General features: G+C 54.9%; 40 non-coding genes across 40 annotated transcripts; 8 read left to right on the top strand and 32 right to left on the bottom strand.

The window, feature by feature from the left end:
- Positions 1–110: 110 nt before the first annotated feature.
- On the bottom strand, positions 111–184 carry Trnai-aau. Its single transcript has one exon. It is a non-coding gene; the product is annotated as a tRNA-Ile (tRNA).
- A 198-nt stretch (positions 185–382) lies between these two features.
- Positions 383–454, bottom strand: Trnae-uuc. The gene has a single exon. It is a non-coding gene; the product is annotated as a tRNA-Glu (tRNA).
- Positions 455–759: 305 nt separating this feature from the next.
- Positions 760–832, bottom strand: Trnam-cau. Its single transcript has one exon. It is a non-coding gene; the product is annotated as a tRNA-Met (tRNA).
- Positions 833–1213: 381 nt separating this feature from the next.
- Trnag-gcc lies at positions 1214–1284 on the bottom strand. Its single transcript has one exon. It is a non-coding gene; the product is annotated as a tRNA-Gly (tRNA).
- A 343-nt stretch (positions 1285–1627) lies between these two features.
- On the top strand, positions 1628–1699 carry Trnag-ucc. The gene has a single exon. It is a non-coding gene; the product is annotated as a tRNA-Gly (tRNA).
- A 611-nt stretch (positions 1700–2310) lies between these two features.
- On the bottom strand, positions 2311–2384 carry Trnai-aau. Its single transcript has one exon. It is a non-coding gene; the product is annotated as a tRNA-Ile (tRNA).
- A 198-nt stretch (positions 2385–2582) lies between these two features.
- On the bottom strand, positions 2583–2655 carry Trnae-uuc. The gene has a single exon. It is a non-coding gene; the product is annotated as a tRNA-Glu (tRNA).
- Positions 2656–2960: 305 nt separating this feature from the next.
- Trnam-cau lies at positions 2961–3033 on the bottom strand. Its single transcript has one exon. It is a non-coding gene; the product is annotated as a tRNA-Met (tRNA).
- A 382-nt stretch (positions 3034–3415) lies between these two features.
- Trnag-gcc lies at positions 3416–3486 on the bottom strand. The gene has a single exon. It is a non-coding gene; the product is annotated as a tRNA-Gly (tRNA).
- A 342-nt stretch (positions 3487–3828) lies between these two features.
- On the top strand, positions 3829–3900 carry Trnag-ucc. The gene has a single exon. It is a non-coding gene; the product is annotated as a tRNA-Gly (tRNA).
- A 609-nt stretch (positions 3901–4509) lies between these two features.
- Trnai-aau lies at positions 4510–4583 on the bottom strand. The gene has a single exon. It is a non-coding gene; the product is annotated as a tRNA-Ile (tRNA).
- A 198-nt stretch (positions 4584–4781) lies between these two features.
- Positions 4782–4853, bottom strand: Trnae-uuc. The gene has a single exon. It is a non-coding gene; the product is annotated as a tRNA-Glu (tRNA).
- Positions 4854–5158: 305 nt separating this feature from the next.
- On the bottom strand, positions 5159–5231 carry Trnam-cau. The gene has a single exon. It is a non-coding gene; the product is annotated as a tRNA-Met (tRNA).
- A 382-nt stretch (positions 5232–5613) lies between these two features.
- Trnag-gcc lies at positions 5614–5684 on the bottom strand. Its single transcript has one exon. It is a non-coding gene; the product is annotated as a tRNA-Gly (tRNA).
- Positions 5685–6026: 342 nt separating this feature from the next.
- Positions 6027–6098, top strand: Trnag-ucc. The gene has a single exon. It is a non-coding gene; the product is annotated as a tRNA-Gly (tRNA).
- A 611-nt stretch (positions 6099–6709) lies between these two features.
- On the bottom strand, positions 6710–6783 carry Trnai-aau. Its single transcript has one exon. It is a non-coding gene; the product is annotated as a tRNA-Ile (tRNA).
- A 198-nt stretch (positions 6784–6981) lies between these two features.
- On the bottom strand, positions 6982–7053 carry Trnae-uuc. Its single transcript has one exon. It is a non-coding gene; the product is annotated as a tRNA-Glu (tRNA).
- Positions 7054–7358: 305 nt separating this feature from the next.
- Positions 7359–7431, bottom strand: Trnam-cau. The gene has a single exon. It is a non-coding gene; the product is annotated as a tRNA-Met (tRNA).
- A 381-nt stretch (positions 7432–7812) lies between these two features.
- Positions 7813–7883, bottom strand: Trnag-gcc. The gene has a single exon. It is a non-coding gene; the product is annotated as a tRNA-Gly (tRNA).
- Positions 7884–8225: 342 nt separating this feature from the next.
- Trnag-ucc lies at positions 8226–8297 on the top strand. Its single transcript has one exon. It is a non-coding gene; the product is annotated as a tRNA-Gly (tRNA).
- Positions 8298–8907: 610 nt separating this feature from the next.
- Positions 8908–8981, bottom strand: Trnai-aau. Its single transcript has one exon. It is a non-coding gene; the product is annotated as a tRNA-Ile (tRNA).
- A 198-nt stretch (positions 8982–9179) lies between these two features.
- On the bottom strand, positions 9180–9251 carry Trnae-uuc. Its single transcript has one exon. It is a non-coding gene; the product is annotated as a tRNA-Glu (tRNA).
- A 305-nt stretch (positions 9252–9556) lies between these two features.
- Trnam-cau lies at positions 9557–9629 on the bottom strand. The gene has a single exon. It is a non-coding gene; the product is annotated as a tRNA-Met (tRNA).
- Positions 9630–10010: 381 nt separating this feature from the next.
- Positions 10011–10081, bottom strand: Trnag-gcc. Its single transcript has one exon. It is a non-coding gene; the product is annotated as a tRNA-Gly (tRNA).
- A 342-nt stretch (positions 10082–10423) lies between these two features.
- Positions 10424–10495, top strand: Trnag-ucc. The gene has a single exon. It is a non-coding gene; the product is annotated as a tRNA-Gly (tRNA).
- Positions 10496–11105: 610 nt separating this feature from the next.
- On the bottom strand, positions 11106–11179 carry Trnai-aau. Its single transcript has one exon. It is a non-coding gene; the product is annotated as a tRNA-Ile (tRNA).
- A 198-nt stretch (positions 11180–11377) lies between these two features.
- On the bottom strand, positions 11378–11449 carry Trnae-uuc. Its single transcript has one exon. It is a non-coding gene; the product is annotated as a tRNA-Glu (tRNA).
- Positions 11450–11754: 305 nt separating this feature from the next.
- Trnam-cau lies at positions 11755–11827 on the bottom strand. The gene has a single exon. It is a non-coding gene; the product is annotated as a tRNA-Met (tRNA).
- A 381-nt stretch (positions 11828–12208) lies between these two features.
- Trnag-gcc lies at positions 12209–12279 on the bottom strand. Its single transcript has one exon. It is a non-coding gene; the product is annotated as a tRNA-Gly (tRNA).
- Positions 12280–12621: 342 nt separating this feature from the next.
- On the top strand, positions 12622–12693 carry Trnag-ucc. The gene has a single exon. It is a non-coding gene; the product is annotated as a tRNA-Gly (tRNA).
- Positions 12694–13303: 610 nt separating this feature from the next.
- Trnai-aau lies at positions 13304–13377 on the bottom strand. Its single transcript has one exon. It is a non-coding gene; the product is annotated as a tRNA-Ile (tRNA).
- Positions 13378–13575: 198 nt separating this feature from the next.
- On the bottom strand, positions 13576–13647 carry Trnae-uuc. The gene has a single exon. It is a non-coding gene; the product is annotated as a tRNA-Glu (tRNA).
- Positions 13648–13952: 305 nt separating this feature from the next.
- Positions 13953–14025, bottom strand: Trnam-cau. The gene has a single exon. It is a non-coding gene; the product is annotated as a tRNA-Met (tRNA).
- A 381-nt stretch (positions 14026–14406) lies between these two features.
- Positions 14407–14477, bottom strand: Trnag-gcc. The gene has a single exon. It is a non-coding gene; the product is annotated as a tRNA-Gly (tRNA).
- Positions 14478–14819: 342 nt separating this feature from the next.
- Positions 14820–14891, top strand: Trnag-ucc. Its single transcript has one exon. It is a non-coding gene; the product is annotated as a tRNA-Gly (tRNA).
- Positions 14892–15501: 610 nt separating this feature from the next.
- Trnai-aau lies at positions 15502–15575 on the bottom strand. Its single transcript has one exon. It is a non-coding gene; the product is annotated as a tRNA-Ile (tRNA).
- A 198-nt stretch (positions 15576–15773) lies between these two features.
- Trnae-uuc lies at positions 15774–15845 on the bottom strand. Its single transcript has one exon. It is a non-coding gene; the product is annotated as a tRNA-Glu (tRNA).
- A 305-nt stretch (positions 15846–16150) lies between these two features.
- On the bottom strand, positions 16151–16223 carry Trnam-cau. The gene has a single exon. It is a non-coding gene; the product is annotated as a tRNA-Met (tRNA).
- Positions 16224–16604: 381 nt separating this feature from the next.
- Trnag-gcc lies at positions 16605–16675 on the bottom strand. Its single transcript has one exon. It is a non-coding gene; the product is annotated as a tRNA-Gly (tRNA).
- A 342-nt stretch (positions 16676–17017) lies between these two features.
- Trnag-ucc lies at positions 17018–17089 on the top strand. Its single transcript has one exon. It is a non-coding gene; the product is annotated as a tRNA-Gly (tRNA).
- The last annotated feature ends 141 nt before the right edge of the window (positions 17090–17230 follow it).

The raw sequence follows: 17230 nt of genomic DNA, 5'->3' as shown, positions 1-17230 counted from the left end.
ACGAGTCGGGTTCGGATCCTCTGTCAACTTCCACGCAGGGTGATGATCTTTTGGTCATCACACTCGCCAGCTGAAATCGGCGCTGCCTTTTCGTAGTAGTAAAAGAGTAGTGGCCCGTGGGGGGATCGAACCCACGACCTTCGCGTTATTAGCACGACGCTCTAACCAACTGAGCTAACGGGCCTCGGCAGATGCAGCTGCTCAGCCCTACGCTGGAAACAGGTGGCATGAAGCCATACACCATTTCTATGGTCGTCGTGTGTCTGCTTCCCTAGTCTATATTCTGCTGACGGTCACGAAACAGTAGCTATATTGCGAGCAGGACGGCAAACGGCTGCTCGGACAGCTCAAACTTGCCACGATTCGTGTGGAAAAAATTCCGTTCCGGTACCGGGAATCGAACCCGGGCCTCCTGGGTGAAAGCCAGGTATCCTAGCCACTAGACCACACCGGATGTGGACGTTTCGTTCGACCGTTCGTACGGTCGCTTGGCGCATTTCGTGTCGAGTGCCGCGTCGGCGCCCCTCTCTCTTTGCGAGCATCTTTGCACATACTGACTGGCAAGGCGCGCACCTCAAACGCCGCAGAGCAATGCTTTTGGCCTCATGCTCTGCTGGGAGAAGAGGAAAAGGGAAGCTGTAAGTAGCAATAACAGGAAGTAAACATTTTCCCGCTGAAGCGTTGAAACGTTGTGGATAACAAACAAGAAATACGTTGGCGCCCTAGCAACAGCACCACCATCAGTCACAGAAAATTAAATGCCCCGGGTGAGGATCGAACTCACGACCTTAAGATTATGAGACTTACGCGCTGCCTACTGCGCTACCGAGGCACGGGTGCACCGCTTGTCCTGGAAACTGGGTAAATACCGTACCCAATATTAGACGTAGAGACACTGTACTTCCTGGATAACGTGTTCTGTTGCTACACGTGCACTGCCGGCCCAGTTGATTGCGGTGCTGCTGCAGCTGTTGCAACGATAGGCAGCACTCCTTGTCGTTAAAGTTCAGAGCCTCGGAGGCACCCGGACCCAGCAACTTGTGAGGCCAGGCCGACGCTAGTCTGTAGAACATGATGCGAGCGTCCTAGTGGGGACCCGCGAGTGCTGCGTTCTCGGTCCTTCTCAAGGGAAATCCAGCTACACATTCTTGTGGATCGTGCATCTCAAGCGCTCAAGCCACGCGGCAGCATCATCGCGGGAAAAGCAAAATGATGCATCGGCCGGGAATCGAACCCGGGCCGCCCGCGTGGCAGGCGAGCATTCTACCACTGAACCACCGATGCTGGGGGCCAGCGGTAACTTGACGCTGCTTCCCGAGCAGATGTCTCAAGGGAAAGTGGGACTGCCGTCAAGCGCCGTAGCATTCTGTGGGAAAGATGCTGCAGACGCTGAATCCTGCACTGCACTGCTTAAAAATGCCGCCAGAACGCGGTCCTCTGCGTACTCTTGCGTCGCCGGCGCCCAACTCTTGCCAAAGGATGCGAAATGTGCGCGGATACGCTGTCCGAATGCGTCTGGATGTGCTCCCCTAGCCTGCCTCGAAATGCGCCTGCCAGGTACGATCACCTTCGGCCGCTGCCGACTGGCGGGAAGCCGACACAGCGCGGACGCGCGGCGCTCGCTTGTGCGGTGGTGGTGTAATGGTCAGCATAGTTGCCTTCCAAGCAGTTGATCCGCGTTCGATTCCCGGCCACCGCAGCAGGCTTTTAATTTCGCGTATGAGTACTTTTGCCACGCGCTCTTAAATTATTGTTTTTTCGCCCTCTTACTCGCTGCATACCAGCCCTTAGTGTGTCTCGACTTGTCCTCGTGTCTCGACTTGTCTCGACTTTGCTCAGCTGACGCGAGAGCTGACGCTCTCAAATCGGCCTTTATCAAAACGACAAGCACGAGAAACGACTGAGAGAGGTAAGGAGAGGCGAGGCGATGGACACACAGCACGCCCCCTTCATTTCACGGTGGCGTCTCCCTGACCGAATCGGGCTGTAGCTCCGAAAACAAAGGAGAAACAAAAATAGGAAGTAAAAGTGCAAATAGTGCCCTGTGTTCCCATGCGCTCACCCGCCCAAGTACTGACAAGGGCCAAAGTTGTTACGCATCGGCAATCGGACATTTTCTTTCATTTTCTCTTTATCGGTTGAGAACCAGTGTATTCAAGATATTATGGCCATTGCCGAGTGAATGCTGTAGCGCTTCCCGACGAGTCGGGTTCGGATCCTCTGTCAACTTCCACGCAGGGTGATGATCTTTTGGTCATCACACTCGCCAGCTGAAATCGGCGCTGCCTTTTCGTAGTAGTAAAAGAGTAGTGGCCCGTGGGGGGATCGAACCCACGACCTTCGCGTTATTAGCACGACGCTCTAACCAACTGAGCTAACGGGCCTCGGCAGATGCAGCTGCTCAGCCCTACGCTGGAAACAGGTGGCATGAAGCCATACACCATTTCTATGGTCGTCGTGTGTCTGCTTCCCTAGTCTATATTCTGCTGACGGTCACGAAACAGTAGCTATATTGCGAGCAGGACGGCAAACGGCTGCTCGGACAGCTCAAACTTGCCACGATTCGTGTGGAAAAAATTCCGTTCCGGTACCGGGAATCGAACCCGGGCCTCCCTGGGTGAAAGCCAGGTATCCTAGCCACTAGACCACACCGGATGTGGACGTTTCGTTCGACCGTTCGTACGGTCGCTTGGCGCATTTCGTGTCGAGTGCCGCGTCGGCGCCCCTCTCTCTTTGCGAGCATCTTTGCACATACTGACTGGCAAGGCGCGCACCTCAAACGCCGCAGAGCAATGCTTTTGGCCTCATGCTCTGCTGGGAGAAGAGGAAAAGGGAAGCTGTAAGTAGCAATAACAGGAAGTAAACATTTTCCCGCTGAAGCGTTGAAACGTTGTGGATAACAAACAAGAAATACGTTGGCGCCCTAGCAACAGCACCACCATCAGTCACAGAAAATTAAATGCCCCGGGTGAGGATCGAACTCACGACCTTAAGATTATGAGACTTACGCGCTGCCTACTGCGCTACCGAGGCACGGGTGCACCGCTTGTCCTGGAAACTGGGTAAATACCGTACCCAATATTAGACGTAGAGACACTGTACTTCCTGGATAACGTGTTCTGTTGCTACACGTGCACTGCCGGCCCAGTTGATTGCGGTGCTGCTGCAGCTGTTGCAACGATAGGCAGCACTCCTTGTCGTTAAAGTTCAGAGCCTCGGAGGCACCCGGACCCAGCAACTTGTGAGGCCAGGCCGACGCTAGTCTGTAGAACATGATGCGAGCGTCCTAGTGGGGACCCGCGAGTGCTGCGTTCTCGGTCCTTCTCAAGGGAAATCCAGCTACACATTCTTGTGGATCGTGCATCTCAAGCGCTCAAGCCACGCGGCAGCATCATCGCGGGAAAAGCAAAATGATTGCATCGGCCGGGAATCGAACCCGGGCCGCCCGCGTGGCAGGCGAGCATTCTACCACTGAACCACCGATGCTGGGGCCAGCGGTAACTTGACGCTGCTTCCCGAGCAGATGTCTCAAGGGAAAGTGGGACTGCCGTCAAGCGCCGTAGCATTCTGTGGGAAAGATGCTGCAGACGCTGAATCCTGCACTGCACTGCTTAAAAATGCCGCCAGAACGCGGTCCTCTGCGTACTCTTGCGTCGCCGGCGCCCAACTCTTGCCAAAGGATGCGAAATGTGCGCGGATACGCTGTCCGAATGCGTCTGGATGTGCTCCCCTAGCCTGCCTCGAAATGCGCCTGCCAGGTACGATCACCTTCGGCCGCTGCCGACTGGCGGGAAGCCGACACAGCGCGGACGCGCGGCGCTCGCTTGTGCGGTGGTGGTGTAATGGTCAGCATAGTTGCCTTCCAAGCAGTTGATCCGCGTTCGATTCCCGGCCACCGCAGCAGGCTTTTATTTCGCGTATGAGTACTTTTGCCACGCGCTCTTAAATTATTGTTTTTTCGCCCTCTTACTCGCTGCATACCAGCCCTTAGTGTGTCTCGACTTGTCTCGTGTCTCGACTTGTCTCGACTTTGCTCAGCTGACGCGAGAGCTGACGCTCTCAAATCGGCCTTTATCAAAACGACAAGCACGAGAAACGACTGAGAGAGGTAAGGAGAGGCGAGGCGATGGACACACAGCACGCCCCCTTCATTTCACGGTGGCGTCTCCCTGACCGAATCGGGCTGTAGCTCCGAAAACAAAGGAGAAACAAAAATAGGAAGTAAAAGTGCAAATAGTGCCCTGTGTTCCCATGCGCTCACCCGCCCAAGTACTGACAAGGGCCAAAGTTGTTACGCATCGGCAATCGGACATTTTCTTTCATTTTCTCTTTATCGGTTGAGAACCAGTGTATTCAAGATATTATGGCCATTGCCGAGTGAATGCTGTAGCGCTTCCCGACGAGTCGGGTTCGGATCCTCTGTCAACTTCCACGCAGGGTGATGATCTTTTGGTCATCACACTCGCCAGCTGAAATCGGCGCTGCCTTTTCGTAGTAGTAAAAGAGTAGTGGCCCGTGGGGGGATCGAACCCACGACCTTCGCGTTATTAGCACGACGCTCTAACCAACTGAGCTAACGGGCCTCGGCAGATGCAGCTGCTCAGCCCTACGCTGGAAACAGGTGGCATGAAGCCATACACCATTTCTATGGTCGTCGTGTGTCTGCTTCCCTAGTCTATATTCTGCTGACGGTCACGAAACAGTAGCTATATTGCGAGCAGGACGGCAAACGGCTGCTCGGACAGCTCAAACTTGCCACGATTCGTGTGGAAAAAATTCCGTTCCGGTACCGGGAATCGAACCCGGGCCTCCTGGGTGAAAGCCAGGTATCCTAGCCACTAGACCACACCGGATGTGGACGTTTCGTTCGACCGTTCGTACGGTCGCTTGGCGCATTTCGTGTCGAGTGCCGCGTCGGCGCCCCTCTCTCTTTGCGAGCATCTTTGCACATACTGACTGGCAAGGCGCGCACCTCAAACGCCGCAGAGCAATGCTTTTGGCCTCATGCTCTGCTGGGAGAAGAGGAAAAGGGAAGCTGTAAGTAGCAATAACAGGAAGTAAACATTTTCCCGCTGAAGCGTTGAAACGTTGTGGATAACAAACAAGAAATACGTTGGCGCCCTAGCAACAGCACCACCATCAGTCACAGAAAATTAAATGCCCCGGGTGAGGATCGAACTCACGACCTTAAGATTATGAGACTTACGCGCTGCCTACTGCGCTACCGAGGCACGGGTGCACCGCTTGTCCTGGAAACTGGGTAAATACCGTACCCAATATTAGACGTAGAGACACTGTACTTCCTGGATAACGTGTTCTGTTGCTACACGTGCACTGCCGGCCCAGTTGATTGCGGTGCTGCTGCAGCTGTTGCAACGATAGGCAGCACTCCTTGTCGTTAAAGTTCAGAGCCTCGGAGGCACCCGGACCCAGCAACTTGTGAGGCCAGGCCGACGCTAGTCTGTAGAACATGATGCGAGCGTCCTAGTGGGGACCCGCGAGTGCTGCGTTCTCGGTCCTTCTCAAGGGGAAATCCAGCTACACATTCTTGTGGATCGTGCATCTCAAGCGCTCAAGCCACGCGGCAGCATCATCGCGGGAAAAGCAAAATGATGCATCGGCCGGGAATCGAACCCGGGCCGCCCGCGTGGCAGGCGAGCATTCTACCACTGAACCACCGATGCTGGGGCCAGCGGTAACTTGACGCTGCTTCCCGAGCAGATGTCTCAAGGGAAAGTGGGACTGCCGTCAAGCGCCGTAGCATTCTGTGGGAAAGATGCTGCAGACGCTGAATCCTGCACTGCACTGCTTAAAAATGCCGCCAGAACGCGGTCCTCTGCGTACTCTTGCGTCGCCGGCGCCCAACTCTTGCCAAAGGATGCGAAATGTGCGCGGATACGCTGTCCGAATGCGTCTGGATGTGCTCCCCTAGCCTGCCTCGAAATGCGCCTGCCAGGTACGATCACCTTCGGCCGCTGCCGACTGGCGGGAAGCCGACACAGCGCGGACGCGCGGCGCTCGCTTGTGCGGTGGTGGTGTAATGGTCAGCATAGTTGCCTTCCAAGCAGTTGATCCGCGTTCGATTCCCGGCCACCGCAGCAGGCTTTTAATTTCGCGTATGAGTACTTTTGCCACGCGCTCTTAAATTATTGTTTTTTCGCCCTCTTACTCGCTGCATACCAGCCCTTAGTGTGTCTCGACTTGTCTCGTGTCTCGACTTGTCTCGACTTTGCTCAGCTGACGCGAGAGCTGACGCTCTCAAATCGGCCTTTATCAAAACGACAAGCACGAGAAACGACTGAGAGAGGTAAGGAGAGGCGAGGCGATGGACACACAGCACGCCCCCTTCATTTCACGGTGGCGTCTCCCTGACCGAATCGGGCTGTAGCTCCGAAAACAAAGGAGAAACAAAAATAGGAAGTAAAAGTGCAAATAGTGCCCTGTGTTCCCATTGCGCTCACCCGCCCAAGTACTGACAAGGGCCAAAGTTGTTACGCATCGGCAATCGGACATTTTCTTTCATTTTCTCTTTATCGGTTGAGAACCAGTGTATTCAAGATATTATGGCCATTGCCGAGTGAATGCTGTAGCGCTTCCCGACGAGTCGGGTTCGGATCCTCTGTCAACTTCCACGCAGGGTGATGATCTTTTGGTCATCACACTCGCCAGCTGAAATCGGCGCTGCCTTTTCGTAGTAGTAAAAGAGTAGTGGCCCGTGGGGGGATCGAACCCACGACCTTCGCGTTATTAGCACGACGCTCTAACCAACTGAGCTAACGGGCCTCGGCAGATGCAGCTGCTCAGCCCTACGCTGGAAACAGGTGGCATGAAGCCATACACCATTTCTATGGTCGTCGTGTGTCTGCTTCCCTAGTCTATATTCTGCTGACGGTCACGAAACAGTAGCTATATTGCGAGCAGGACGGCAAACGGCTGCTCGGACAGCTCAAACTTGCCACGATTCGTGTGGAAAAAATTCCGTTCCGGTACCGGGAATCGAACCCGGGCCTCCTGGGTGAAAGCCAGGTATCCTAGCCACTAGACCACACCGGATGTGGACGTTTCGTTCGACCGTTCGTACGGTCGCTTGGCGCATTTCGTGTCGAGTGCCGCGTCGGCGCCCCTCTCTCTTTGCGAGCATCTTTGCACATACTGACTGGCAAGGCGCGCACCTCAAACGCCGCAGAGCAATGCTTTTGGCCTCATGCTCTGCTGGGAGAAGAGGAAAAGGGAAGCTGTAAGTAGCAATAACAGGAAGTAAACATTTTCCCGCTGAAGCGTTGAAACGTTGTGGATAACAAACAAGAAATACGTTGGCGCCCTAGCAACAGCACCACCATCAGTCACAGAAAATTAAATGCCCCGGGTGAGGATCGAACTCACGACCTTAAGATTATGAGACTTACGCGCTGCCTACTGCGCTACCGAGGCACGGGTGCACCGCTTGTCCTGGAAACTGGGTAAATACCGTACCCAATATTAGACGTAGAGACACTGTACTTCCTGGATAACGTGTTCTGTTGCTACACGTGCACTGCCGGCCCAGTTGATTGCGGTGCTGCTGCAGCTGTTGCAACGATAGGCAGCACTCCTTGTCGTTAAAGTTCAGAGCCTCGGAGGCACCCGGACCCAGCAACTTGTGAGGCCAGGCCGACGCTAGTCTGTAGAACATGATGCGAGCGTCCTAGTGGGGACCCGCGAGTGCTGCGTTCTCGGTCCTTCTCAAGGGAAATCCAGCTACACATTCTTGTGGATCGTGCATCTCAAGCGCTCAAGCCACGCGGCAGCATCATCGCGGGAAAAGCAAAATGATGCATCGGCCGGGAATCGAACCCGGGCCGCCCGCGTGGCAGGCGAGCATTCTACCACTGAACCACCGATGCTGGGGCCAGCGGTAACTTGACGCTGCTTCCCGAGCAGATGTCTCAAGGGAAAGTGGGACTGCCGTCAAGCGCCGTAGCATTCTGTGGGAAAGATGCTGCAGACGCTGAATCCTGCACTGCACTGCTTAAAAATGCCGCCAGAACGCGGTCCTCTGCGTACTCTTGCGTCGCCGGCGCCCAACTCTTGCCAAAGGATGCGAAATGTGCGCGGATACGCTGTCCGAATGCGTCTGGATGTGCTCCCCTAGCCTGCCTCGAAATGCGCCTGCCAGGTACGATCACCTTCGGCCGCTGCCGACTGGCGGGAAGCCGACACAGCGCGGACGCGCGGCGCTCGCTTGTGCGGTGGTGGTGTAATGGTCAGCATAGTTGCCTTCCAAGCAGTTGATCCGCGTTCGATTCCCGGCCACCGCAGCAGGCTTTTAATTTCGCGTATGAGTACTTTTGCCACGCGCTCTTAAATTATTGTTTTTTCGCCCTCTTACTCGCTGCATACCAGCCCTTAGTGTGTCTCGACTTGTCTCGTGTCTCGACTTGTCTCGACTTTGCTCAGCTGACGCGAGAGCTGACGCTCTCAAATCGGCCTTTATCAAAACGACAAGCACGAGAAACGACTGAGAGAGGTAAGGAGAGGCGAGGCGATGGACACACAGCACGCCCCCTTCATTTCACGGTGGCGTCTCCCTGACCGAATCGGGCTGTAGCTCCGAAAACAAAGGAGAAACAAAAATAGGAAGTAAAAGTGCAAATAGTGCCCTGTGTTCCCATGCGCTCACCCGCCCAAGTACTGACAAGGGCCAAAGTTGTTACGCATCGGCAATCGGACATTTTCTTTCATTTTCTCTTTATCGGTTGAGAACCAGTGTATTCAAGATATTATGGCCATTGCCGAGTGAATGCTGTAGCGCTTCCCGACGAGTCGGGTTCGGATCCTCTGTCAACTTCCACGCAGGGTGATGATCTTTTGGTCATCACACTCGCCAGCTGAAATCGGCGCTGCCTTTTCGTAGTAGTAAAAGAGTAGTGGCCCGTGGGGGGATCGAACCCACGACCTTCGCGTTATTAGCACGACGCTCTAACCAACTGAGCTAACGGGCCTCGGCAGATGCAGCTGCTCAGCCCTACGCTGGAAACAGGTGGCATGAAGCCATACACCATTTCTATGGTCGTCGTGTGTCTGCTTCCCTAGTCTATATTCTGCTGACGGTCACGAAACAGTAGCTATATTGCGAGCAGGACGGCAAACGGCTGCTCGGACAGCTCAAACTTGCCACGATTCGTGTGGAAAAAATTCCGTTCCGGTACCGGGAATCGAACCCGGGCCTCCTGGGTGAAAGCCAGGTATCCTAGCCACTAGACCACACCGGATGTGGACGTTTCGTTCGACCGTTCGTACGGTCGCTTGGCGCATTTCGTGTCGAGTGCCGCGTCGGCGCCCCTCTCTCTTTGCGAGCATCTTTGCACATACTGACTGGCAAGGCGCGCACCTCAAACGCCGCAGAGCAATGCTTTTGGCCTCATGCTCTGCTGGGAGAAGAGGAAAAGGGAAGCTGTAAGTAGCAATAACAGGAAGTAAACATTTTCCCGCTGAAGCGTTGAAACGTTGTGGATAACAAACAAGAAATACGTTGGCGCCCTAGCAACAGCACCACCATCAGTCACAGAAAATTAAATGCCCCGGGTGAGGATCGAACTCACGACCTTAAGATTATGAGACTTACGCGCTGCCTACTGCGCTACCGAGGCACGGGTGCACCGCTTGTCCTGGAAACTGGGTAAATACCGTACCCAATATTAGACGTAGAGACACTGTACTTCCTGGATAACGTGTTCTGTTGCTACACGTGCACTGCCGGCCCAGTTGATTGCGGTGCTGCTGCAGCTGTTGCAACGATAGGCAGCACTCCTTGTCGTTAAAGTTCAGAGCCTCGGAGGCACCCGGACCCAGCAACTTGTGAGGCCAGGCCGACGCTAGTCTGTAGAACATGATGCGAGCGTCCTAGTGGGGACCCGCGAGTGCTGCGTTCTCGGTCCTTCTCAAGGGAAATCCAGCTACACATTCTTGTGGATCGTGCATCTCAAGCGCTCAAGCCACGCGGCAGCATCATCGCGGGAAAAGCAAAATGATGCATCGGCCGGGAATCGAACCCGGGCCGCCCGCGTGGCAGGCGAGCATTCTACCACTGAACCACCGATGCTGGGGCCAGCGGTAACTTGACGCTGCTTCCCGAGCAGATGTCTCAAGGGAAAGTGGGACTGCCGTCAAGCGCCGTAGCATTCTGTGGGAAAGATGCTGCAGACGCTGAATCCTGCACTGCACTGCTTAAAAATGCCGCCAGAACGCGGTCCTCTGCGTACTCTTGCGTCGCCGGCGCCCAACTCTTGCCAAAGGATGCGAAATGTGCGCGGATACGCTGTCCGAATGCGTCTGGATGTGCTCCCCTAGCCTGCCTCGAAATGCGCCTGCCAGGTACGATCACCTTCGGCCGCTGCCGACTGGCGGGAAGCCGACACAGCGCGGACGCGCGGCGCTCGCTTGTGCGGTGGTGGTGTAATGGTCAGCATAGTTGCCTTCCAAGCAGTTGATCCGCGTTCGATTCCCGGCCACCGCAGCAGGCTTTTAATTTCGCGTATGAGTACTTTTGCCACGCGCTCTTAAATTATTGTTTTTTCGCCCTCTTACTCGCTGCATACCAGCCCTTAGTGTGTCTCGACTTGTCTCGTGTCTCGACTTGTCTCGACTTTGCTCAGCTGACGCGAGAGCTGACGCTCTCAAATCGGCCTTTATCAAAACGACAAGCACGAGAAACGACTGAGAGAGGTAAGGAGAGGCGAGGCGATGGACACACAGCACGCCCCCTTCATTTCACGGTGGCGTCTCCCTGACCGAATCGGGCTGTAGCTCCGAAAACAAAGGAGAAACAAAAATAGGAAGTAAAAGTGCAAATAGTGCCCTGTGTTCCCATGCGCTCACCCGCCCAAGTACTGACAAGGGCCAAAGTTGTTACGCATCGGCAATCGGACATTTTCTTTCATTTTCTCTTTATCGGTTGAGAACCAGTGTATTCAAGATATTATGGCCATTGCCGAGTGAATGCTGTAGCGCTTCCCGACGAGTCGGGTTCGGATCCTCTGTCAACTTCCACGCAGGGTGATGATCTTTTGGTCATCACACTCGCCAGCTGAAATCGGCGCTGCCTTTTCGTAGTAGTAAAAGAGTAGTGGCCCGTGGGGGGATCGAACCCACGACCTTCGCGTTATTAGCACGACGCTCTAACCAACTGAGCTAACGGGCCTCGGCAGATGCAGCTGCTCAGCCCTACGCTGGAAACAGGTGGCATGAAGCCATACACCATTTCTATGGTCGTCGTGTGTCTGCTTCCCTAGTCTATATTCTGCTGACGGTCACGAAACAGTAGCTATATTGCGAGCAGGACGGCAAACGGCTGCTCGGACAGCTCAAACTTGCCACGATTCGTGTGGAAAAAATTCCGTTCCGGTACCGGGAATCGAACCCGGGCCTCCTGGGTGAAAGCCAGGTATCCTAGCCACTAGACCACACCGGATGTGGACGTTTCGTTCGACCGTTCGTACGGTCGCTTGGCGCATTTCGTGTCGAGTGCCGCGTCGGCGCCCCTCTCTCTTTGCGAGCATCTTTGCACATACTGACTGGCAAGGCGCGCACCTCAAACGCCGCAGAGCAATGCTTTTGGCCTCATGCTCTGCTGGGAGAAGAGGAAAAGGGAAGCTGTAAGTAGCAATAACAGGAAGTAAACATTTTCCCGCTGAAGCGTTGAAACGTTGTGGATAACAAACAAGAAATACGTTGGCGCCCTAGCAACAGCACCACCATCAGTCACAGAAAATTAAATGCCCCGGGTGAGGATCGAACTCACGACCTTAAGATTATGAGACTTACGCGCTGCCTACTGCGCTACCGAGGCACGGGTGCACCGCTTGTCCTGGAAACTGGGTAAATACCGTACCCAATATTAGACGTAGAGACACTGTACTTCCTGGATAACGTGTTCTGTTGCTACACGTGCACTGCCGGCCCAGTTGATTGCGGTGCTGCTGCAGCTGTTGCAACGATAGGCAGCACTCCTTGTCGTTAAAGTTCAGAGCCTCGGAGGCACCCGGACCCAGCAACTTGTGAGGCCAGGCCGACGCTAGTCTGTAGAACATGATGCGAGCGTCCTAGTGGGGACCCGCGAGTGCTGCGTTCTCGGTCCTTCTCAAGGGAAATCCAGCTACACATTCTTGTGGATCGTGCATCTCAAGCGCTCAAGCCACGCGGCAGCATCATCGCGGGAAAAGCAAAATGATGCATCGGCCGGGAATCGAACCCGGGCCGCCCGCGTGGCAGGCGAGCATTCTACCACTGAACCACCGATGCTGGGGCCAGCGGTAACTTGACGCTGCTTCCCGAGCAGATGTCTCAAGGGAAAGTGGGACTGCCGTCAAGCGCCGTAGCATTCTGTGGGAAAGATGCTGCAGACGCTGAATCCTGCACTGCACTGCTTAAAAATGCCGCCAGAACGCGGTCCTCTGCGTACTCTTGCGTCGCCGGCGCCCAACTCTTGCCAAAGGATGCGAAATGTGCGCGGATACGCTGTCCGAATGCGTCTGGATGTGCTCCCCTAGCCTGCCTCGAAATGCGCCTGCCAGGTACGATCACCTTCGGCCGCTGCCGACTGGCGGGAAGCCGACACAGCGCGGACGCGCGGCGCTCGCTTGTGCGGTGGTGGTGTAATGGTCAGCATAGTTGCCTTCCAAGCAGTTGATCCGCGTTCGATTCCCGGCCACCGCAGCAGGCTTTTAATTTCGCGTATGAGTACTTTTGCCACGCGCTCCTAAATTATTGTTTTTTCGCCCTCTTACTCGCTGCATACCAGCCCTTAGTGTGTCTCGACTTGTCTCGTGTCTCGACTTGTCTCGACTTTGCTCAGCTGACGCGAGAGCTGACGCTCTCAAATCGGCCTTTATCAAAACGACAAGCACGAGAAACGACTGAGAGAGGTAAGGAGAGGCGAGGCGATGGACACACAGCACGCCCCCTTCATTTCACGGTGGCGTCTCCCTGACCGAATCGGGCTGTAGCTCCGAAAACAAAGGAGAAACAAAAATAGGAAGTAAAAGTGCAAATAGTGCCCTGTGTTCCCATGCGCTCACCCGCCCAAGTACTGACAAGGGCCAAAGTTGTTACGCATCGGCAATCGGACATTTTCTTTCATTTTCTCTTTATCGGTTGAGAACCAGTGTATTCAAGATATTATGGCCATTGCCGAGTGAATGCTGTAGCGCTTCCCGACGAGTCGGGTTCGGATCCTCTGTCAACTTCCACGCAGGGTGATGATCTTTTGGTCATCACACTCGCCAGCTGAAATCGGCGCTGCCTTTTCGTAGTAGTAAAAGAGTAGTGGCCCGTGGGGGGATCGAACCCACGACCTTCGCGTTATTAGCACGACGCTCTAACCAACTGAGCTAACGGGCCTCGGCAGATGCAGCTGCTCAGCCCTACGCTGGAAACAGGTGGCATGAAGCCATACACCATTTCTATGGTCGTCGTGTGTCTGCTTCCCTAGTCTATATTCTGCTGACGGTCACGAAACAGTAGCTATATTGCGAGCAGGACGGCAAACGGCTGCTCGGACAGCTCAAACTTGCCACGATTCGTGTGGAAAAAATTCCGTTCCGGTACCGGGAATCGAACCCGGGCCTCCTGGGTGAAAGCCAGGTATCCTAGCCACTAGACCACACCGGATGTGGACGTTTCGTTCGACCGTTCGTACGGTCGCTTGGCGCATTTCGTGTCGAGTGCCGCGTCGGCGCCCCTCTCTCTTTGCGAGCATCTTTGCACATACTGACTGGCAAGGCGCGCACCTCAAACGCCGCAGAGCAATGCTTTTGGCTTCATGCTCTGCTGGGAGAAGAGGAAAAGGGAAGCTGTAAGTAGCAATAACAGGAAGTAAACATTTTCCCGCTGAAGCGTTGAAACGTTGTGGATAACAAACAAGAAATACGTTGGCGCCCTAGCAACAGCACCACCATCAGTCACAGAAAATTAAATGCCCCGGGTGAGGATCGAACTCACGACCTTAAGATTATGAGACTTACGCGCTGCCTACTGCGCTACCGAGGCACGGGTGCACCGCTTGTCCTGGAAACTGGGTAAATACCGTACCCAATATTAGACGTAGAGACACTGTACTTCCTGGATAACGTGTTCTGTTGCTACACGTGCACTGCCGGCCCAGTTGATTGCGGTGCTGCTGCAGCTGTTGCAACGATAGGCAGCACTCCTTGTCGTTAAAGTTCAGAGCCTCGGAGGCACCCGGACCCAGCAACTTGTGAGGCCAGGCCGACGCTAGTCTGTAGAACATGATGCGAGCGTCCTAGTGGGGACCCGCGAGTGCTGCGTTCTCGGTCCTTCTCAAGGGAAATCCAGCTACACATTCTTGTGGATCGTGCATCTCAAGCGCTCAAGCCACGCGGCAGCATCATCGCGGGAAAAGCAAAATGATGCATCGGCCGGGAATCGAACCCGGGCCGCCCGCGTGGCAGGCGAGCATTCTACCACTGAACCACCGATGCTGGGGCCAGCGGTAACTTGACGCTGCTTCCCGAGCAGATGTCTCAAGGGAAAGTGGGACTGCCGTCAAGCGCCGTAGCATTCTGTGGGAAAGATGCTGCAGACGCTGAATCCTGCACTGCACTGCTTAAAAATGCCGCCAGAACGCGGTCCTCTGCGTACTCTTGCGTCGCCGGCGCCCAACTCTTGCCAAAGGATGCGAAATGTGCGCGGATACGCTGTCCGAATGCGTCTGGATGTGCTCCCCTAGCCTGCCTCGAAATGCGCCTGCCAGGTACGATCACCTTCGGCCGCTGCCGACTGGCGGGAAGCCGACACAGCGCGGACGCGCGGCGCTCGCTTGTGCGGTGGTGGTGTAATGGTCAGCATAGTTGCCTTCCAAGCAGTTGATCCGCGTTCGATTCCCGGCCACCGCAGCAGGCTTTTAATTTCGCGTATGAGTACTTTTGCCACGCGCTCTTAAATTATTGTTTTTTCGCCCTCTTACTCGCTGCATACCAGCCCTTAGTGTGTCTCGACTTGTCTCGTGTCTCGACTTGTCTCGACTTTGCTCAGCTGACGCGAGAGCTGACGCTCTCAAATCGGCCTTTATCAAAACGACAAGCACGAGAAACGACTGAGAGAGGTAAGGAGAGGCGAGGCGATGGACACACAGCACGCCCCCTTCATTTCACGGTGGCGTCTCCCTGACCGAATCGGGCTGTAGCTCCGAAAACAAAGGAGAAACAAAAATAGGAAGTAAAAGTGCAAATAGTGCCCTGTGTTCCCATGCGCTCACCCGCCCAAGTACTGACAAGGGCCAAAGTTGTTACGCATCGGCAATCGGACATTTTCTTTCATTTTCTCTTTATCGGTTGAGAACCAGTGTATTCAAGATATTATGGCCATTGCCGAGTGAATGCTGTAGCGCTTCCCGACGAGTCGGGTTCGGATCCTCTGTCAACTTCCACGCAGGGTGATGATCTTTTGGTCATCACACTCGCCAGCTGAAATCGGCGCTGCCTTTTCGTAGTAGTAAAAGAGTAGTGGCCCGTGGGGGGATCGAACCCACGACCTTCGCGTTATTAGCACGACGCTCTAACCAACTGAGCTAACGGGCCTCGGCAGATGCAGCTGCTCAGCCCTACGCTGGAAACAGGTGGCATGAAGCCATACACCATTTCTATGGTCGTCGTGTGTCTGCTTCCCTAGTCTATATTCTGCTGACGGTCACGAAACAGTAGCTATATTGCGAGCAGGACGGCAAACGGCTGCTCGGACAGCTCAAACTTGCCACGATTCGTGTGGAAAAAATTCCGTTCCGGTACCGGGAATCGAACCCGGGCCTCCTGGGTGAAAGCCAGGTATCCTAGCCACTAGACCACACCGGATGTGGACGTTTCGTTCGACCGTTCGTACGGTCGCTTGGCGCATTTCGTGTCGAGTGCCGCGTCGGCGCCCCTCTCTCTTTGCGAGCATCTTTGCACATACTGACTGGCAAGGCGCGCACCTCAAACGCCGCAGAGCAATGCTTTTGGCTTCATGCTCTGCTGGGAGAAGAGGAAAAGGGAAGCTGTAAGTAGCAATAACAGGAAGTAAACATTTTCCCGCTGAAGCGTTGAAACGTTGTGGATAACAAACAAGAAATACGTTGGCGCCCTAGCAACAGCACCACCATCAGTCACAGAAAATTAAATGCCCCGGGTGAGGATCGAACTCACGACCTTAAGATTATGAGACTTACGCGCTGCCTACTGCGCTACCGAGGCACGGGTGCACCGCTTGTCCTGGAAACTGGGTAAATACCGTACCCAATATTAGACGTAGAGACACTGTACTTCCTGGATAACGTGTTCTGTTGCTACACGTGCACTGCCGGCCCAGTTGATTGCGGTGCTGCTGCAGCTGTTGCAACGATAGGCAGCACTCCTTGTCGTTAAAGTTCAGAGCCTCGGAGGCACCCGGACCCAGCAACTTGTGAGGCCAGGCCGACGCTAGTCTGTAGAACATGATGCGAGCGTCCTAGTGGGGACCCGCGAGTGCTGCGTTCTCGGTCCTTCTCAAGGGAAATCCAGCTACACATTCTTGTGGATCGTGCATCTCAAGCGCTCAAGCCACGCGGCAGCATCATCGCGGGAAAAGCAAAATGATGCATCGGCCGGGAATCGAACCCGGGCCGCCCGCGTGGCAGGCGAGCATTCTACCACTGAACCACCGATGCTGGGGCCAGCGGTAACTTGACGCTGCTTCCCGAGCAGATGTCTCAAGGGAAAGTGGGACTGCCGTCAAGCGCCGTAGCATTCTGTGGGAAAGATGCTGCAGACGCTGAATCCTGCACTGCACTGCTTAAAAATGCCGCCAGAACGCGGTCCTCTGCGTACTCTTGCGTCGCCGGCGCCCAACTCTTGCCAAAGGATGCGAAATGTGCGCGGATACGCTGTCCGAATGCGTCTGGATGTGCTCCCCTAGCCTGCCTCGAAATGCGCCTGCCAGGTACGATCACCTTCGGCCGCTGCCGACTGGCGGGAAGCCGACACAGCGCGGACGCGCGGCGCTCGCTTGTGCGGTGGTGGTGTAATGGTCAGCATAGTTGCCTTCCAAGCAGTTGATCCGCGTTCGATTCCCGGCCACCGCAGCAGGCTTTTAATTTCGCGTATGAGTACTTTTGCCACGCGCTCCTAAATTATTGTTTTTTCGCCCTCTTACTCGCTGCATACCAGCCCTTAGTGTGTCTCGACTTGTCTCGTGTCTCGACTTGTCTCGACTTTGCTCAGCT

This window comes from Schistocerca piceifrons, unplaced genomic scaffold, assembly GCF_021461385.2.
Source record: "Schistocerca piceifrons isolate TAMUIC-IGC-003096 unplaced genomic scaffold, iqSchPice1.1 HiC_scaffold_568, whole genome shotgun sequence".
NCBI lineage: Eukaryota > Metazoa > Arthropoda > Insecta > Orthoptera > Acrididae > Schistocerca > Schistocerca piceifrons.
This window is presented reverse-complemented; position numbering and strand designations above follow the sequence as displayed.